We start from the raw sequence: 20347 nt of genomic DNA, 5'->3' as shown, positions 1-20347 counted from the left end.
ATTATGGTTCTGCTTTTAACTTTATCTAGGAGGCTGCATGGCACATGAAATACAGAATACAGTGTAGAACCCCCCTATTGAGATTTGCCATGACGTTGGCAGGGGTGGCTCAAAAAATTTATCAATTATTTGCTAAAAATCTCATTTATATTACAGTACAGTTGGAATAAAATCTGTGAATTTGCACTTTTTTTTTTTTTTAAACACCAAATTTTATTCCAAATTTTCATATGCATTACATCTTGTTAAACAATATAGCAAGTATGGATTCACCATGTCCATTAACAGGTTATTGGCAATTAACTATTCCTCCTGTTTCCCTTGTTTCCCCCCCCTTCAATTCTAAAATAACCCCCCCAACAACTTAGCACACTTTTTTCCTCCTGTCTAGCCCACACGAATAATACCCAACCACGCCACATTTTGTCATTTATTTTTTTTCCACCCCATGCCTCTAGATGAATCATTTGCCTTCTTATCACACCTTCACATTATGGCTGTTTTAATTTCCCTAATGTTCCCTTAATGTCTTCTAGTAGATACCACTCTGTGTACGTGAAGGGGGTAACTATTGTTTGTATTTCTGTAGCTTCAGATTGTTTTTCAATGAATTTTCTCCATTTTTTAAAGAATGTGTCGGTCAAAGCGTCTGTTTTTTTCTTTGTTTTTTTCTGCTGTCCTCTGTTCAATTCTAAGTAGCATTTTAATCTGCCTCATTACCTCGTCTTCTGACGGAACCTTGCCTTCGAGCCATTTGCCCAGCAAAGCCCTTTTTCCTATTATGGCTATACTATGGAACAGCTTTTGGTATTCTCTCTCTTTTTTCATTCACTCTTGCCATTTGTTCAACATGGTCATCATGAAAAATCCATATCAATGGGTCCATCGCCACCTCTACCCCCCCCATATACTAGTTATTAGCGCCTGCATTTTTTTCCAGAATTTTTGACTCTCTGGGCATTGCCAAATCCCATGTAATAGATCCGTGTTTAGCATCTTACATTTGGGACAATGTACTATCTTATTAACCTTCTGTTTGTTTGGTATGTTGAAGCCATAGATCGCCCTGTGCATGTCTAAAATGTGTGTCCCTCCAGCTCTCATTAACCACCTCTTTTCTCATTCTCATCCATCCTCTTAGTATCTTGTCCCCTGCTGTCTCATCTCCCAATTGTCTCGCCCATGTTTCCAGGGTCTTATCCGTGCTTAAGGGAACTAAAAGCTCTCGTAAAGCTTTGTATAGTGAAGTTATGTTAATTTCCCGCTGCTCCTACATAATAAATTGGTCCATGTCATTTATCTCTTGTTCCTTCCCGACATCTCTCAGTAGCTGCATTATATCTTTCTCTAGCTGTTTATATTGTATAACTTGGAATGGAGATAGCCCATATTTTGTCACAATTTCTTGATAGGACAGCCATCTATTTTCCGTCTCATGAAGTAGATCTTTCACCCCTTTTATACCTTTTCTCCTCCATTTAACTCATATCGATGCAGGTTGGCGTCCCACTTGGATTCCCAGATATTTAACGTGGGTTCTCGCTATTGGTATCCCATGAACATTGTCTCCCATTCCCCTAGCTGCCAACACCGCTGTGCCCTGTTGGTGTAGAAACAGTATTTCAGATTTTGCCTTATTTAATTTAAAACCTGCCAAGTTTCCAAATTCCTCTATCCGTTGTAGTGTCCTTGGGAGTTCCTTCTGGGGTTTATTCATAAACAATATGTCGTCCGCAAACAGGGCTGACCGTAGCACCTCCCCTCCAATGCTGATACCTTCAAAGCAATTTCCCTCATTCAACATTCTTGATAGGGGTTCGATCGCCAGGTTGGACAGGAGGGGGGACAGTGGGCACCCCTGTCTAGTCCCTTTAGTCAATGGGAAAGGTCTCGACAGAAATCCTGGGGTCGCCACCCTGGCTTTAGGATTCGCATATAATACTCTAATGAATGTTCTAAATGCTACCTGAATGCCTACCTCATCCATTATTGTTTCCAGCCATGACCACCTTACATTGTCAAATGCCTTTTCGGCATCTAGTGTGATCATGGCTGGAAATACCCCCTTCTGTGGTTGTCCGTGCCTATTGGCATCCATTACTAGCATGGTTTTTTTTATATTGGTCACCGGCGATCTCCCCTTTACAAACCTTGATTAGGCCGAAGAGATTACGTTCGGCAATATCTCCGCAATATCTCCGCCAGTCTGTTGGCCATCAATTTGGTCAGTAATTTTAGGTCCTGGTTGATCAGAGATCGGTCTATAGTTTGCTGGATTATCTAGGTTTTTCTCTCCCTTAGGTATAAGTTTTATATATGACGTGTTGAGGTAACTCGATATTTCCGTGCCTCCCAGTATTTTGTTAAACACACGTGTCAATATCGGTGAGATCTGCTCCTTCATCCCTTTATAGAATTCCCCATTGAACCCATTGGGTCCCGGAGCTTTATGTACGTTTAACTCTCCTATCACCTTTTGGACTTCTTCTATTGTGACTTCTGCATTCAGACTAGCCAGCTCCTCTGGAATTTGCACTTTTTATATGATGCATGCCATTTTCAGATCGTGCTGGCTCCCCTCTCTCTCTGTTTGGTTGTAGTTATGCTACAAATGTCTGGTGGCTGGTCACCACTATGCTATGCATGCCTGATCTTGGTTTGCAATATATTCCTCCTGTTGGTAGCTGTTCACATTCAGTTGCCTCACCCTTTCCACAGGCAATGCTAATTAAAGGGAAGGTATCGTCAAAAAAAAAAAAAAAATAACTGAAAAAAATGTAAAGTAATAATGTTTAAATGTTTTGTTTAAATATTTTTTTTTTAATTGTGCAAAATATAAAAAAAAAAAAAATTAAAAAGTTTGATATTTTTCACTGTTAAACACTAGGGGGAGCAGCTTCTGAAATCCTACAGAAATTCCAATGTATAAAAAGCTCACATTACAGCCTGCAGTAAAGGGGGCGGAGTCTGCTCTCCTGAGTGTGATGTCACACCTCCCCCTCCTAATCTGAGTGTTTACAACAGATAACAGAGAATGACATGTAGGGACACAGTGTAGAACCATTTTGTTGGTGACCAAAAATGTCTAAAGTGTCACCAAGGACAGCAGGAGTATCACACAGGATAGGATTAGATACACGGCTCAGCAGACAGTATCACAGGATACGATTAGATACACAGCTGTGCAGACAGAATCACAGGATATGATTAGATACACGGCTCAGCAGACAGTATCACACAGGAGAGGATTAGATACATAGCTCAGCAGACAGTATCACACAGGAAAGGATTAGATACACAGCTCAGCAGACCGTATCACACAGGAGAGGATTAGATACACAGCTCAGCAGATAGTATCACAGGATAGGATTAGATACACAGCTATGCAGACAGTATACCAGGATAGGATTAGATATACAGCTCAGCAGACAGTATCACACAGGATAGGATTAGATACTGTCTGCTGAGTTGCTGTATCATACAGGAGAGGATTGGATACACAGCCCTGCAGACAGTATCACCGGTACACACACAGGCCGACAGGTGACAGACGGAAGGATGTTTTTTGGAGACGAAAGCAGCGTCGAGGCACACAGAGGTAGCAGAGGCGCACACACAGCAGCGGCGGCGGAGGTCAGAGCGGAGGGAGGGGGTGTCATTGCAGATGGTAACGGTGGGGGGGAGTGGTGGTGGTTTCAGCAGTAGCGGTGTCTGGGTAGAGCGAAGGGAGGGGGTGTCATTGGAGTCAGTGGCGGTGACGGTAGCGGGTGCAGAACGGAGGGAGGGGGTGTCATTGGCGACGGTAACGGCGGGGGGAGGGTCCATACTCACACATCCCGGCGGTTGACAGGGGTTAAGTGGAGCAAACAGCATACGCTGTGAGCTCCACAATGATGGCGCCGATCTCCTCCCTCTGCTGTGATCTGGACAGCCCAGGGGGGCGCGTCCAGGTCCCAGCAGACGCTCACTGTAACGTTAGCAAAGGGATCGGATTCCGACCCCTGTTCTCTATGCACAGGGGCTGCCATAAAAGGAATGAGTTACTGTCGTTACACACACTGCAAATCCAGCAAGGCAGCCCCCAGTGCCTCCAGTAAAATTAGAATTAAATAAAAAACTAAATAAACTGCGATTTTCATTTTGTATTAGAAATACTTGATTTCATAATCACTATTTTTAATACAAAAATAAAAAAACGCGACACCTTCCCTTTAAGAACCATACTTTGATCGGTCCGCCTTTATCAATGTTTGCTGTCTGGCACTGGGAGGGTCAGTTCTGATATAGTCCTGGTATGTGTAGAGCTTGCTCCACATGCTGGAACCTGGGCTGGCCTCTATCCATAATTGCCTCTTTTGCAACATAGAAGCGGTTATATATACAAGTTACAGGTATGTGTACTCCATTATGGTTCTGCTTTTAACTTTATCTAGGAGGCCGCATGGCACATGAAATACAGAATATAATGTAGGACCCCCTATTGAGATTTGCCGTGACGTTGGCAGGGCTGGCTCAAAGAATTGATCAATTATTTGCTAAAAATCTCAATTTATATTACAGTACAGTTGGAATAAAATCTGTGAATTTGCACTTTTTATATGATGCATGCCATTTTCAGATCGTGCTGGCTCCCCTCTCACTAAAATATAATAGAAGTGATCAGCTAAAACAGATGTATAACGAATGAAGAAGTGGGTTGATATTGTAACCTTGTGCTGACATAGAAATAAAATATTGCATTGGGGTACCGCAGGGATCTGTGCTAGGACCCATTATTTTTTATCGCTTTATTAATGACCTTGTGGATGGGATTGATAGTACCGTGTCAGTCATTGCTGATGACACCAAACTATGTAGGTTATTAAAAACGAACATTGACAGTACAATATTACAAAATGATCTGAATAAGATGTCAGAATGGGCAGATACTTGGCAAATGAGATTTAATGTTGGTAAATGTAAAGTAATGCACCTAGGACGGAATAGTCCTATAACTGCGTATACATTAAATGGAAGTAAACTCGGGACTAGAAAAGGAGAAGGACTTGGGTATTCGGATTACATGTAAGCTGAGCAGCAGCACTCAATGTCAAGCAGCAGCTGCTAAAGCAAACAAGATTTTATGGTGTATAAACAGAGAGATTAGATCCTGTAATCCCAACGTATTGTTACCCCTCTATAAATCACTTGTAAGGCCACATCTGGAATATGGGATGCAGTTTTAGGCTCCGTATTTTAAAAAGGATATTCAGAAGTTAGAGTCAGTTCAAAGGTGGGCAAATAGACTACTACAAGGAATGGAAGGCCCCACATACGATGACAGGTTGAAAAAGTTAGATATGTTTAGGTTAGAAAAAAGACATCTCAGAGGAGATCTCATCTATATGTATAAATACATGTGTGGTCAATATAAAGGACTGGCACATGACTTTTTCCTACCAAAGTGTTAAGGACAAGAATATGAACTATTAGGAGTATATATGAAGATATCCAAAAACCAGGATTTAAGATGCTGTTTTGAGACTGTGTATCGCACCTAGTTCTGCATTCAGACATAAGACTCAGACAGTCTGGACTATTCATGTGATGAGTGAATCATGCTGACATTGCTTAATATAAATGAGGAAGCAAGCACATTACAGTATATTGTATATCACAGAATAAGCTGTTCTATTTTATCCAATAGGAGACGCGTTACGTATTCTTGGCACCTAGCCAATAAGTCCGTTTAAATGTATTTTCACTTCCGGATTAAATCAGTCTTACTTTCTATTCATATCAGAGTACGTCTCTGGTGTGTGTGAAAGAGAGTGGTATGCATGCTACCACAAGTGACTCATAATTTGGACTGCAGACAGTTTAAGAGGGATGCATGACTAGATTGCATCAAAGTAAATTTATGGCCAACATTAACAGTGGCGCCCAACGTACCTTAGGACGGAGTCTGGATGACGGATGGCCATGCTGACTGACACCTTGATTCGAAAGGCAACTACGCGAGAGGGAATGGAGATGCGCACTCCAAATGCAGGTGAGAAAATTTGTCTAATCTCACCTTGCAAACCTCATGCGTGTACTTGCATTTCGAAGGGGGGGGTTGGGCTGTCCCAGTCTAGACACCTAATGACCGCCATCTCGCATGAGATAAGCCGTCCTAAGAGATCTCACACCAAGGTGGTCAGGTTCACCTTAAGCTGTCTGTATAAATGTAATTCTAAATCACATAATGTAATGTGGTTTTGGGTTTTTGTCTGCTCTTTGAAGAAAGTAGAAGTTTTAAAGGGAATCTGTCAGCAGAAATTTCGTCCAAAACCTAAAAGATTCCCCCTCTGCAGCTCCTGGGCTGCATTCTAGAAAGGTCCCCGTTATTATTGTGCCCCATGTGAGACCAAAATAAAGACTTTATAAAGTAGTACCTTTTTGTATTCAGATACTGTAAATGTGACACGGGGGCGGGCTTTCTGGCGTCCGTTATTCTGCCTCCTAGTCCTGTATGCCGCCCCCCATCGCTCCTTTCCATAGCTGATGCACCGCCCACTGCTCCAGCCTTCCCCGCGCATGCCCAGTGCCAGTCTCACGGGACTGAGCAGTGTGACCGCTGGTGACGTGTGCGCAGGCAAGTGATTATGGGTGGGGCTGTGATTGTTATCAGCAAGTACCCGCCCATAATCTCGTGAGCGCGCAAACCTCACCAGCGGTCACACTGTGCTCAGGGTAGATGCTAGACTGTATGGGCTGCTTCTAGGGATGACAGGGATGACGTCCCTTTTGTCATGTGATAGTATTTTGAACACGCCCCTATCACGTGACAAAAGGGACGTCATCCCTGGAAGCAGCCCATACAGTCTAGCATCTACCCTGAGCACAGTGTGACCGCTGGTGAGGTTTGCGCACACTGCTCAGTCCCATGAGACTGGCACTGGGCATGCGCGGGGATGGCTGGAGCAGTGGTCGGTGCATCAGCTATGGAAAGGAGCGATGGGGGGCGGCATACAGGACCAGGAGGTAGAATAACGGGCGCCAGAGAGCCCGCCCCAGTGTCACATTTACAGTATCTGAATACAAAAAGGTACCACTTTATAAAGTCTTTATTTTGGTCTCACATGGGGCACAATAATAACAGGGACCTTTCTAGAATGTAGCCCAGGAGCTGCAGAGGGGGAATCTTTTAGGTTTTGGGCCAAATTTCTGCTGACAGGTTCCCTTTAAGTTTCGTTTTCTCGGACTTAACTGCAGAGGAAAATGAGGAAGTTGTTATATACGCTGGATATATGGATATATATATGGTTATATCTGCAGGTGAAATCAGCCACCTGGATGGTGTATATAGTGTCCTTATTGTTATGTCATTGTGTTTACCTGTGTCTACCTGTTGAAATGTCTGTTTATTTGCAGCAGGCGGAGTACTTGCTGGCGTACGAGAAACGGGAAGTTCTGTTTTGTTCAGTTATGGCGGAAAAAGGGGAAGTGTCACGATAATGTAGTGAGAGCTGTCTTTTGAGTGGGAAAAAAAAAAAAGAAACAATACTCAGAAGCTGTACTTTGGAAGGGTTAACTGTTTATGTATACTGCGAGATACACTGGTGTGTGACATGTCCGGTCGATAGTCAGTAGTTGATAAGGCTGAGGGCCAGGTACAGAGTTATGGTAAGAGCCCTGACTGTATCCTGGTACGTCTCACACAGAGAGGAGACGATAGGGGGGTTGACTTTGGTTTTGGCTAGTACAGAGTGATGGTAAAAGCCCTGACTGTATCTGGTGGAATGTGTTCTCCGCGATCCTAGGTAGGAGGAACATTGGCAGAATCCCTTGACTTTGGTCTTAATCAGTGTTATTGATCTTCTGGACGGACCGTTCAAATAAGGTGTATATAGTGTGAACAGAGGTTACTAGTACTTGAAGTAAGATATAGTGAGGGTGAATTTAGTTTCTATCACACACATGACACTTCTTCCTGGTAGGACAACCCGTTTGTGTTGTGGTTTTGTGGACTGAGAGATAAATCTGTGTATTCTGTGGATGTGTATAGTCGCTGGTCCAGGAGAGAAAGTGTATAAAGGCACAGACCAGACATCCAGGTTGACGTATTAGTTTTAGATTGCTTGCAGATGGGTTCTAATCAATCTACACCTGTCAAGTTAACGGCAGAAGAATTAGCTATCGAACGAGAAGGAAGGAAATATGTTAAAAATATGACGCCGCTCCTGAAGGTGGCAGGGATCACTGCAAAGTAAGGGAGATTAGAGGAGCAAGAATGGAAAAATGTCTTGTTAAATAAGCGAGGGATTTTGAAAGATAAAGATCTCCTTATGGATGCTGAGGCATGGTATAGAACGTCAAAAGATGTTAGAAAATTGGCATGAAAATTGGCATGGAAAGAGGAATGGGATGGAGATAGTAGATATTTCTATATTGCACCAGCTCAGAAAATGGCAGCTCAGGAAGTGGCCAAGCCCATTAGGAAACAGTAAAGAGAGTTGAAATTAGGAAACAATGCCCCCCTCCTCATCAGTCGTCCCCAGAGGGTTGTCTGTATATTGTGAATTCTTTCAGTGACATAATATCTCATATATAGTTTTTCCTGGAAGATGTTTGTATGTATAATGCACGCAGTTTATGGTGTGAAACACCGTAGGGTTGAAATTGGAAAAAAAGAGAAGTGTTAGTTTCTATTTCATCTTCTGTGAAGTTTACTTGTAAGTGACACACGTATGTTGAAAAGAAGGGAATTTTGTTTACTTACCGTAAATTCCTTTTCTTCTAGCTCTAATTGGGAGACCCAGACAATTGTTTTTTGTTTTTTGACAATTGGGTGTATAGGCTATGCCTCCGGAGGCCGCACAAAGTACTACACTTAAAAGTGTTAGGCCCCTCCCCTTCTGCCAATACACCCCCCGTGCTCCCACGGGCTGCTCAGTTTTGGTGCAAAAGCAAGAAGGAGGAAAAAATAATTATAAACTGGTTTAACTTCAATCCGAAGGAAACTCGGAGAACTGAAACCATTCAACATGAACAACATGTGTACACAAAAAAACAGGGGCGGGTGCTGGGTCTCCCAATTAGAGCTAGAAGAAAAGGAATTTACGGTAAGTAAACAAAATTCCCTTCTTTTTCGCTCTATTGGGAGACCCAGACAATTGGGACGTCCAAAAGCAGTCCCTGGGTGGGTAAAATAATACCTCGTAAGAGAGCCGTAAAACGGCCCTTTCCTACAGGTGGGCAACCGCCGCCTGAAGGACTCGTCCACCTAGGCTGGCATCCGCCGCAGCATAGGTATGCACCTGATAGTGCTTCGTGAAAGTGTGCAGGCTCGACCAGGTAGCCGCCTGACACACCTGTTGAGCCGCAGCCTGGTGCCTCAAAGCCCAGGACGCTCCCACGGCTCTGGTAGAATGGGCCTTCAGCCCTGAGGGAACCGGAAGCCCAGCCGAACGGTAAGCTCCGATAATTGGCTCCTTGATCCACCGAGCCAGGGTTGATTTGGAAGCCTGTGACCCTTTACGCTGGCCAGCGACAAGGACAAAGAGTGCATCCGAGCGGCGCAGGGGCGCCGTACGAGAAATGTAGAGTCTGAGTGCTCTCACCAGATCTAACAAGTGCAAATCCTTTTCACATTGGTGAACTGGATGAGGATAAATAGAGGGTAAGGAAATATCCTGATTGAGATGAAAGGGGGATACCACCTTAGGGAGAAACTCCGGAACCGGACGTAGAACCACCTTGTCCTGGTGAAAAACCAGAAAAGGGGCTTTGCACGACAACGCTGCTAGCTCAGACACTCTCCGAAGTGAAGTGACTGCTACTAGAAAAACCACTTTCTGCGAAAGGCGTGAGAGAGAAATATCTCTCATTGGCTCGAATGGTGGTTTCTGAAGAACCATCAGCACCCTGTTTAGATCCCAGGGTTCTAACGGCCGCTTGTAAGGTGGAACGATGTGACAAACACCCTGCAGGAACGTGCGTACCTGTGGAAGTCTAGCTAGGCGCTTCTGGAAAAACACAGAGAGCGCTGAAACTTGTCCCTTAAGGGAACCGAGCGACAAACCCTTTTCCCGTCCAGATTGAAGGAAGGACAGAAAAGTAGGTAATGCAAATGGCCAGGGAGAAAAACCCTGAGCAGAGCACCACGACAGGAAAATTTTCCACGTCCTGTGATAAATCTTGGCGGACGTTGGTTTCCTAGCCTGTCTCATAGTGGCAATGACTTCTTGAGATAACCCTGAAGACGCTAGGATCCAGGACTCAATGGCCACACAGTCAGGTTGAGGGCCGCAGAATTCAGATGGAAAAACGGCCCTTGAGACAGCAAGTCTGGTCGGTCTGGTAGTGCCCACGGTTGGCCGACCGTGAGATGCCACAGATCCGGGTACCACGACCTCCTCGGCCAGTCTGGAGCGACGAGGATGGCGCGGCGGCAGTCGGCCCTGATCTTGCGTAACACTCTGGGCAACAGTGCCAGCGGAGGAAACACATAAGGGAGCTGAAACTGCGACCAATCCTGAACTAAGGCGTCTGCCGCCAGAGCTCTGGGATCTTGAGACCGTGCCATGAACGTTGGTACCTTGTTGTTGTGCCGGGACGCCATGAGGTCGACGTCCGGCACCCCCCAGCGGCAACAGATCTCCTGAAACACGTCCGGGTGAAGGGACCATTCCCCTGCGTCCATGCCCTGGCGACTGAGATAATCTGCTTCCCAGTTTTCCACGCCTGGGATGTGAACTGCGGATATGGTGGAGGCCATGGCTTCCACCCACATCAAAATCCGCCGGACTTCCTGGAAGGCTTGTCGACTGCGTGTGCCGCCTTGGTGGTTGATGTATGCCACCGCTGTAGAATTGTCCGACTGAATTCGGATCTGCTTGCCTTCCAGCCACTGCTGGAACGCTTTCAGGGCAAGATACACTGCCCGAATTTCCAGAACATTGATCTGAAGCGAGGACTCTTGCCGGGTCCACGTACCCTGAGTCCTGTGGTGGAGAAAAAACCGCTCCCCACCCTGACAGACTTGCGTCCGTCGTGACTACTTCCCAGGATGGGGGTAGGAAGGATTTCCCCTTCGACAATGAAGTGGGAAGAAGCCACCACCGAAGGGAAGCTTTGGTCGCCTGAGAGAGGGAGACGGTCCTGTCGAGGGACGTCGGCTTCCTGTCCCATTTGCGTAGGATGTCCCATTGAAGAGGACGCAGGTGAAACTGCGCGAAAGGGACTGCTTCCATTGCTGCCACCATCTTCCCCAGGAAGTGCATGAGGCGCCTCAAGGGGTGTGACTGGCCTTGAAGGAGAGATTGTACCCCTGTCTGTAGTGACCGCTGCTTGATCAGCGGAAGCTTCACTATCGCTGAGAGGGTATGAAACTCCATGCCAAGGTATGTGAGCGATTGGGCCGGTGTCAGATTTGACTTTGGAAAATTGATGATCCACCCGAAACTCTGGAGCGTCTCCAGGGTAGCGTCGAGGCTGTGTTGGCATGCCTCTAGAGAGGGTGCCTTGATCAACAGATCGTCCAAGTACGGGATCACCGAGTGACCCTGAGAATGGAGGACCGCTACTACAGTAGCCATAACCTTGGTGAAAACCCGTGGGGCTGTTGCCAGGCCGAATGGCAGTGCCACGAACTGCAGGTGTTCGTTTCCTATGGCGAAGCGCAAGAAGCGCTGGTGCTCTGGGGCAATCGGAACGTGGAGATAAGCATCTTTGATATCGATCGATGCAAGGAAATCTCCTTGGGACATTGAGGCGATGACGGAGCGAAGGGATTCCATCCGGAACCGCCTGGTCTTTACGTGTTTGTTGAGAAGTTTCAGGTCTAGGACAGGACGGAAAGACCCGTCCTTCTTTGGGACCACAAACAAGTTGGAGTAAAAACCGTGGCCCTGTTGATGAAGAGGAACAGGGACCACCACTCCTTCTGCCTTCAGAGTGCCCAGCGCCTGCAGAAGAGCCTCGGCTCTCTCGGGAGGCGGAGAAGACCTGAAGAATCGAGTCGGGGGACGAGAGATGAACTCTATCTTGTAACCGTGAGACAGAATGTCTCTCACCCAGCGGTCTTTTATTTGTGGCAGCCAGGTGTCGCAAAAGCGGGAGAGCCTGCCACCGACCGAGGATGCTACTAGAGGAGGTAGAAGTCATGAGGCAGCCGCTTTGTTAGCGGTGCTCCCAATGGCCTTTTTAGGACGTGACTTAGACCGCCATGCATCAGAGTTCCTTTGTTCTTTCTGAGACCTTTTGGACGAGGAAAATTGGGACCTGCCCGCGCCCCGAAAGGACCGAAACCTCGACTGCCCTCTCCTCTGTTGGGAGAGGTTCTGCTTTGGCTGGGGTAAAGATGTATCCTTTCCCTTGGATTGTTTGATGATTTCATCCAGGCGCTCGCCAAAGAGCCTGTCGCCAGAAATTGGCAAACCGGTTAAACGCTTTTTTGGAAGCGGAATCTGCCTTCCACTCCCGTAGCCACAAGGCCCTGCGGACTACTACCGAATTGGCGGTCGCAACTGCCGTACGGCTCACAGAGTCCAGGACAGCATTCATAGCGTAAGACGCAATTGCCGAGGTCTGGGAGGTAATGGAAGCCACTTGTGGCGCGGCCGCTTCAATTTTCGCTTGACCTGCTGATATAGCTTGTAGCGCCCATACGGCTGCGAATGCTGGGGCAAAAGAAGCTCCGATAGCTTCATAGATGGATTTCATCCAGAGCTCCATCTGCCTGTCAGTGGCATCTTTAAGCGAGGCCCCATCTTCCACTGAAAGTATGGATCTAGCCGCCAGTCTGGAGATTGGAGGATCCACTTTGGGACATTGAATCCAACCTTTAACCACTTCCGGGGGAAAAGGATAACGTGTATCCTTAAGGCGCTTAGAGAAACGCTTATCCGGACAAGCATGGTGATTCTGGATTGCCTCTCTGAAATCAGAGTGGTCTAGAAACATACTCTGTGTACGCTTGGGGAACCTGAAGCGAAATTTCTCCTGCTGAGAATCAGACTCCTCCGCCGGAGGGGCTGAGGGAAGAATATCCAGCAACTGATGAATGGATGCAATAAGATCATTCACTATGGCGTCCCCGTCTGGAGAATTAAGATTGAGAGCGCTCCCAGGATCAGAATCCTGATCAGCTGTTTCCGCATCATCAACCAGAGAATCCCCCCGCTGAGACCCTAAACAATATGATGTCGAGGGAAATTCTAAGCGGGCTCGCTTAGACGATCTGGGGCTAGGTTCTAAGTCCGAACCCTTCGTCTGGGATGTATGAGATACCCCGTGAGGACATTGTTGGTCCAACTGAGGGGGGTCAGGGAACAATGATTCAACAGAGTCCCTTTGCTGAGATACCGGTCTGGACTGCAAGGCTTCTAGTATCTTAGCCATAGTCTCAGAGAGTTGATCCTTAAAGGCTGCAAACTCAGTCCCCGTCACCTGGACAGTGTCAACAGGTGGCTCCCCCTGGGCCCCTCTTAGCAGAGGATCCGGCTGAGGAAGTGTCACAGGGGTCGAACACTGTACACAATGAGGGTCAGTGGAACCTGCCTGTAGCTGGGTCTTACATGCGGCGCAGGCAACATAATAAGCCTGTGTTTTGGCACCCCTGCCTTTTATGGGCGCCATGCTATAGTTTTCCCTGAGTAACACAATAGGGTATATAGCCAGAAAGAACTGTGCTCATACAGTGTAAATTATATACAGTACACAAATAATGTACCCATACAATACAGCACCATGGGGCTAGCACCACATGTGCTGTTTACCAGCCGCCTAAGCGGTTGTGAGGCCACCAGAGACCGTGTCTGGGTCTCCCATGAATATGTCCCTCTCTGCAGCGTCGGTGGAGCTGACAGGAATGGCTGCGGCGTCCTGACGAGCTGAGGAAGCTGTGGGCGTGGCCTAGAAAGAGCGCGAAACGGGCGCCCATACTGTGTACAGTGAGGGGAGTGGAGCATGTAAATCATACTCCAGCCCTCATTGCTGCTCGCTCCGTGCAGCGTCCCGCCCTTCCCCTGCCTGTCAGGGCTGAGGGCGGGAGAAAAAAAAAGGGAAACTAGGCCGCAATGAAGCCGGGGACTGTAGTAATAAACGCGGCCGCCGTAAAAGCGCGGTCGCGTGAAAGTCCCCGGCGAACTACAAGTCCCAGCCGCGCCGCAGTGTCCCGTGGCAACGGCGGTCAGTGCGGTAGCCCTTACATATAAACACACTCAGCGACGCTGAGTGTGTAATGGCACATATAGACCCGGTCAGCGCCGCGGTCCCCGGTGCACTAGCACACCCAGCAAAGCTGAGGTGATGCCGTGCGCGGTCCCCATAGGGATACAGAGTACCATTAAGATGCAGGGCCATGTCCCTGAACGGTATCGGCTCCTATCCATCAGGCTCCACAGGAGTTGTGGATGAAGCCCGGTCTCAGTGCCTGGAGACCGATAAGATCCCACTTCACCCAGAGCCCTAAGGGGGATGGGGAAGGAAAAACAGCATGTGGGCTCCAGCCGCCGTACCCACAATGGATACCTCAACCTTAACAACACCGCCGACAAAAGTGGGGTGAGAAGGGAGCATGCTGGGGGCCCTATATGGGCCCACTTTTCTTCCATCCGACCTAGTCAGCAGCTGCTGCTGACTAATCTGTGGAGCTGTGCTGTGCGTGTCTGACCTCCTTCGCACAAAGCAAAAAACTGAGCAGCCCGTGGGAGCACGGGGGGTGTATTGGCAGAAGGGGAGGGGCCTAACACTTTTAAGTGTAGTACTTTGTGCATAGCCTATACACCCAATTGTCAAAAAACAAAAAACAATTGTCTGGGTCTCCCAATAGAGCGAAAAAGAAAGAGAATTCTCCCAAGGGGGGGGAGATTAGATGAGAATTGATTGAAGGTACAGGATGTTATATTGAATGTCAATATAGTGAAAGATTGAGATGATTTGAAGAGATGTAATTCTGAATCTAGTAACTATAGTTACTATCTAGTAACTGATATAAGCTGATATATAGGGTGGACTTGTGTGCTGTCTGCGGAGCAGTGTCCACGTAAGCCCACCCCATTATTTCCTGTTCTGAATGTAGATTTCTTTCTGTCACTCAGTGTTTTGCCCAGCCCTGGGTGGGGTATGGTATGGGGATAGTTATCAGGGTCGGATAGGAGATAGGGGTACGCTGGAGGCTCGGCCCTGACCAAAATAAGGTCTACCGTTGAGATGAGGGCAAGCACAGGGTCCCTAGTTACAGGCTCAGCCCAGGGGTCCCTATATAATCCATATTCCCAGTGACAGATTGAATACCTCCTGAATGTAGATGTCACAATCCATGTCACTCCCTCCCAGGCCTCTTCAGACGCCATTTTTGGCCAACACCTACTTCCTCTTTTAGCGGCTGTTTCTTATCGGTAATTATCTTTAGCGGCCATTTTAGCTCAGACACTACATAGTTCATCTTTTGACGCCATTTTAGTCCAGCCGACACCCAGTTCCCCATTTTTGTTTCAGCAGCCAAAGCCACTGCTCTGTTTATTGCTGATGTAGCAGGGACTGCAGAGGGGGGACATAGGGACCTGAAACACACACTCCGTTTTTGGTCATATATGCAGTTGTGCTCCATTGTGTTCCCACTAATGAACCTTAGCAGAGGTTATTGCTGATAGTCCTGTGGAAACCTTTTCCCTTCACTCTTGCATGTTTGTTTTTGCTGTATCTAGTATACAATTTAGTAGACCATATAGACTGCTCACTATTAGTCCTAGTGGACAGTGAATATTTTTTTGCCTATGGAAGTTGCTGCTTAGCCTGGTTTTGAGATATTTTCACTTGTATGTTATCCTGCCTGGTATCTTGCACAAGAGTTCCCTGAAAGAGAGTGGAGGATCATGTGGTCCCAAGGGGACATTGATCATCAGGAGTTGGCATATATTAGGGTTTTCGTTGGCAGCACCCAGTAATCCTTTGTGTCTTAGTTTGCAGGGTCTGACAGGAGAGAGGGATACGCTGGAGGCCCGACCCCGACCACCATCAGGTCTACTGTCGGGATGCGGGAGAGTGCAGGGCCCCCAGTTACAGGGTCAGCACAGGAGAGGTAGAGTAGATACTCTCCACTGCTTTTTCCTAGTTGTGTATATGTAGTCAGGGAGTGCTGCTTGGTAGTTTCCGAACCCTCTTGTGCTTTTTTCTCTTTCCCCAGGGTTTTAGGGAGTCTTAGTTTTTAGAATTTCAGTGTTCTCCTGACCCCAAGTAACACTCATTGCTCTTTCTTACAAACCTAGGTATAGTCCTTTGTATCAGGTCTCTGAGAGCCCATATGCAAAAAACTACAGCTGGTAACTCCTGATTACAGAAGTGAAGGACCAAGACACCCTCCTTCAAGACGTAGGGAGATGAATCTAGCAGCTTACAAGATCACCCCACATACGGATGTGCTGCATTCACAGTCACCTGAAGAGTATCATCACGTCATCTCCAGCCCAGAAGTCATTCTACCTGTTTGCCATGGAGGAAGACAGCAGCCCTTTGACTACTACTACTCAGCCAGATTGAACACCTACCTAAAGCACCAGTGACAAACTGCTCCCTGACAAAGTCACCATCTCCCGGTGTGCGGTACTTAATCCTGCTAAACTTCTCCCTCTTCCAAGGGGGGAGTGTCCCACCTTTGACACCTTGGTGGAAGAGGTAGTCAACTCTGGCATAGCTGAGGAAACTCTGGATTCGATACAGTGACGGATACACCTTTGGACCCTGACTTAACCCCTTTGCGGATGGATCAAGATGTGCATCAAGAAGACGGTTCACCATGGGTTTGGTGGTGGTAGCAGAAGACGCTGTGCTGATAGAGCAGTCACTACCCGCATGCCTGTCTGTGAAGAAGCAGATGTATGTGCTCTCGCTGAAGCCTGCAAGATGGCAGCCAGCATCTACTCTGTATGGAAGACAAGAGACTTGATCACTGCCAATGGAACTCTACGCCGCCAGGAGGCCATAGAAGAATGGATGGAAGCTTTGCTATTCCAGACAGAGTCGCGGTTAGCAGGGTTGAGGCCTACATTGGAGGAGTCAGGGGAAGCAGTAAGAAGTGCCCTCACTGACAGAACATCCAAAGAAGCCCCAAGACCACTTACCAAAGAAACAGTCAGTCAATCTGTGCTTTTTGAATGACTCCGATGTGAATAAGAAAGGAAAGATGGAAAAAGTCTTGAGAAAACGTTGTCCTGATCCTACAAGAGCAAGTCTCAGAGGAGGAAGAGGACTGAGATAGGGTGCAGCTGTGGGCTCCCGGAGACCATAGAAAGTGGCTAGTGACCTGCTTTTACTGCCAGCCAAAGAGATATGGCAGGCCTTAGACACAGGACTGACTCTACACACCCCATACCAGCCACAGAATAGAGGGAAGGTTGGGAAGATGGGACAGTGTAGAAGGCAAGGGCATGAGAGTCTTCCCCTTGAATTGTTCAGTGTCAGAGACACCCCAGCAGGGACCACTAGGTTGAGACCCTATGAAATCCTGTTTAGAAGTACCCCCAGATACTTCAGCTAAGCTTGTTGTTTGTTTAAACATTTGCCTAATATATGTTTTTGAGTTTTCTCCTCCAGATCCAACCAGATCTAGATTTTTCTCTTTTCTTTTTCTCTCTCCTCTCTTCCTCTCTTTTCTCACTCTTTTCCTTTCGGACGAAGATCCATGCATGCCACTACAAAAGATGTCGGACCTGAGACCAGGAGATGGCTGTCTTCCCTCTTCTACCCGATACTTTGTGCCAAGAAGATGATATCCAAGCCTGTGGCCCAAAAGATGACCGATGACTGTGCATCTCACCTTTGATGATGTCCCACCATTACCGCCTGAGGACCAAGGAGCATGAGACTTTGGTTGAAACCAACCCTGATAAATATTAGCCAATTAAAGGACTACTGCCATGTTCCCCCTTCCTGAATAACGTGTGCCAGTGGAACATAGCCATGAGGACAGTCTAGAGAATACGGTCAGGATCTGGCTTCCTATGCATAGTCTGTTGGGTGGGAAGATTCATCCACAAGGGATGGGGTATCTCGTATGTGAGTGAGGTAACCATCAGCATTAGGACAGATCAATAGACTTGGGAAATTAAGGAAAGACTTTTGGCTATCTCCAAAGGGGGGACTGTTAAGGACAAGATTATGAACTATTAGGAGTATATATGAAAATATCCAAAAACCAGGATTTAAGATGCTGTTTTGAGACTGTGTACCGCACCTAGTTCTGCATTCAGACATAAGACTCAGACAGTCTGGACTATTCATGTGATGAGTGAATCATGCTGACATTGCTTAATATAAATGAGGAAGCAAGCACATTACAGTATATTGTATATCACAGAATAAGCTGTTCTATTTTATCCAATAGGAGACGTGTCACGTATTCTTGGCACCTAGCCAATAAGTCCGTTTAAATGTATTTTCACTTCCGGATTAAATCAGTCTTACTTTCTATTCATATCCGAGTACGTCTCTGGTGTGTGTGAAAGAGAGTGGTATGCATGCTACCACAAGTGACTCATAATTTGGACTGCAGACAGTTTAAGAGGGATGCATGACTCGATTGCATCAAAGTAAATTTATGGCCAACATTAACAAAAGGTTCAGGGGGCACTCACTGTGGGTGGAAGAAAGGCAATTCAGGCAGCTAAAAAGGAAAGGGTTCTTTACAGTTAGAGCAGCCAGACTGTGGAATGCCCTACCACAAGAGGTAGTAATGACAGACACTATAACAGCTTTTTGAAAAGGGCTGGATGATTTCCTCAGTACATACAACATTGTCGTTTATAAATGATTTAATGACAAAATGTAGAATTGGTGGAGGAAGGTTGAACTAGATGGACCTAGGGCTTTTTTCAACCTATGTAACCAAGTAGTAACTATGCATGTTTGTCTGTTGAAATATTCACATTTAACCTTTTTGATTTTTGAATATCCAAATACTGTGTATATAAATGCCATATCTTTACAGTGGAATGCCCTACCACAAGAGGTAGTAATGGCAGATACTATAACAGCTTTTAAAAAAGGGCTGGATGATTTCCTCAGTACACAAAACATTGTTGGTTATAAATGACTTAGTGACTAAATGTAGAACTGGTGGAAGAAGGTTGAACTAGATGGACCTAGGTCTTTTTTCAACCTAAGTAACTATGTAACTATGAAGTGGCTCCTTCTCCTGATACAAAACACCACCTCCCGTGTACAGTCAGATATTCTGTCTGCATTCTGGATACCTGTGGTCACCGATAGGGGAGATCAGCAGGTAACTGCATATGGATTTATTACTGATATTAATGTGTAAAGGTACCGTCACACATAACGAGATCGCTAGCGAGATTGCAGCTGAGTCACGGTTTCCGTGACGCAGTAGCGATCCCGTTAGCGATCTTGTTATGTGTGACATCTACCAGCGATCAGGCCCCTGCTGTAAGATCTCTAGTCGTTGCAGAATGGTCCAGGCCATTTTCTTCAAAGGCGATATCCTGCTGGGCAGGACACATCGCTGTGTTTGACACTGTGTGACAGGGTCACAGTGACTGCTGAGATCGTTATACAGGTCGCTACTGCGACCTGTATTGTTCCTGCATCGCTGGTAAGATCTTACTGTGTGACATCTCACCCGCGACCTCCCAGCGATTTACCTGCGATCCCTATCAGGTTGCATCGTTTTCGGGATCGCTGGTAAGTCGTTGTGTGTGACTGGGCCTTTAACAGTGTGAAGTAATCTATGTCCTCTAATGGAGGTTGCAGGGAGCCAGAATCCTAGGTTTTCTATTAAGGCAAGGGATTAGGAGTATTGTGTTAGCAAACAAGACATTTGATTGCTATAAAGATAAAGGAAACACAAACAGTTTGAACCTAAATGCAACACAATGTTAAAACATGAAAATTCACTATTTAGTATGTCATTCTATGTTTATATTTGTCACATTTACATTTTTATTTTATCAGAATTGGACTACTAACTATGAGAAAATGAAATATCCATAATGTCAGCGTAGATGACCATAGACTTTAAAGGAAATCTGTCAGGTGATTTTGTAGGTTTAAATAGGGCTTAAAGAGACTGTTCAGGATCAGTAACTTTTTTGCTTTACCTTATCCTGTTATCTTGCTGTAAGCAAATTCACTGCTCCCACTACCCACCTCCAAGTGCATTCACTATCACCGCTGAGAGGTGGGAGGAGGTATGGGTGGAGGCAGCAGTGCAAATTCAGTTCAGATTTGCAATCACTGATGTCAGCATTGAGAGGTGGGAGGAAAGAGCAGGGCATTTGCAGTTTGTATTTACATATGCTTGACTAGTTACTACATCATACTGAATTCTATGGAGCTTACAACAAGATATCAGGATAATGTAAAG

At 46.4% G+C, this 20347-nt stretch overlaps 1 protein-coding gene across 2 annotated transcripts in view; it reads right to left on the bottom strand.

The window, feature by feature from the left end:
* The window catches only part of GDPD2 (glycerophosphodiester phosphodiesterase domain containing 2), a 278190-nt gene that overhangs the window by 205245 nt on the left and 52598 nt on the right, over nucleotides 1-20347 (bottom strand). The gene's annotated exons all lie outside the window — the stretch shown is intronic.

This window comes from Anomaloglossus baeobatrachus, chromosome 9 (assembly GCF_048569485.1).
Source record: "Anomaloglossus baeobatrachus isolate aAnoBae1 chromosome 9, aAnoBae1.hap1, whole genome shotgun sequence".
Lineage (NCBI taxonomy): Eukaryota > Metazoa > Chordata > Amphibia > Anura > Aromobatidae > Anomaloglossus > Anomaloglossus baeobatrachus.
The sequence above is the reverse complement of the archived record's forward strand: the minus strand, read 5'-3'. Positions and strand labels throughout refer to the sequence as shown.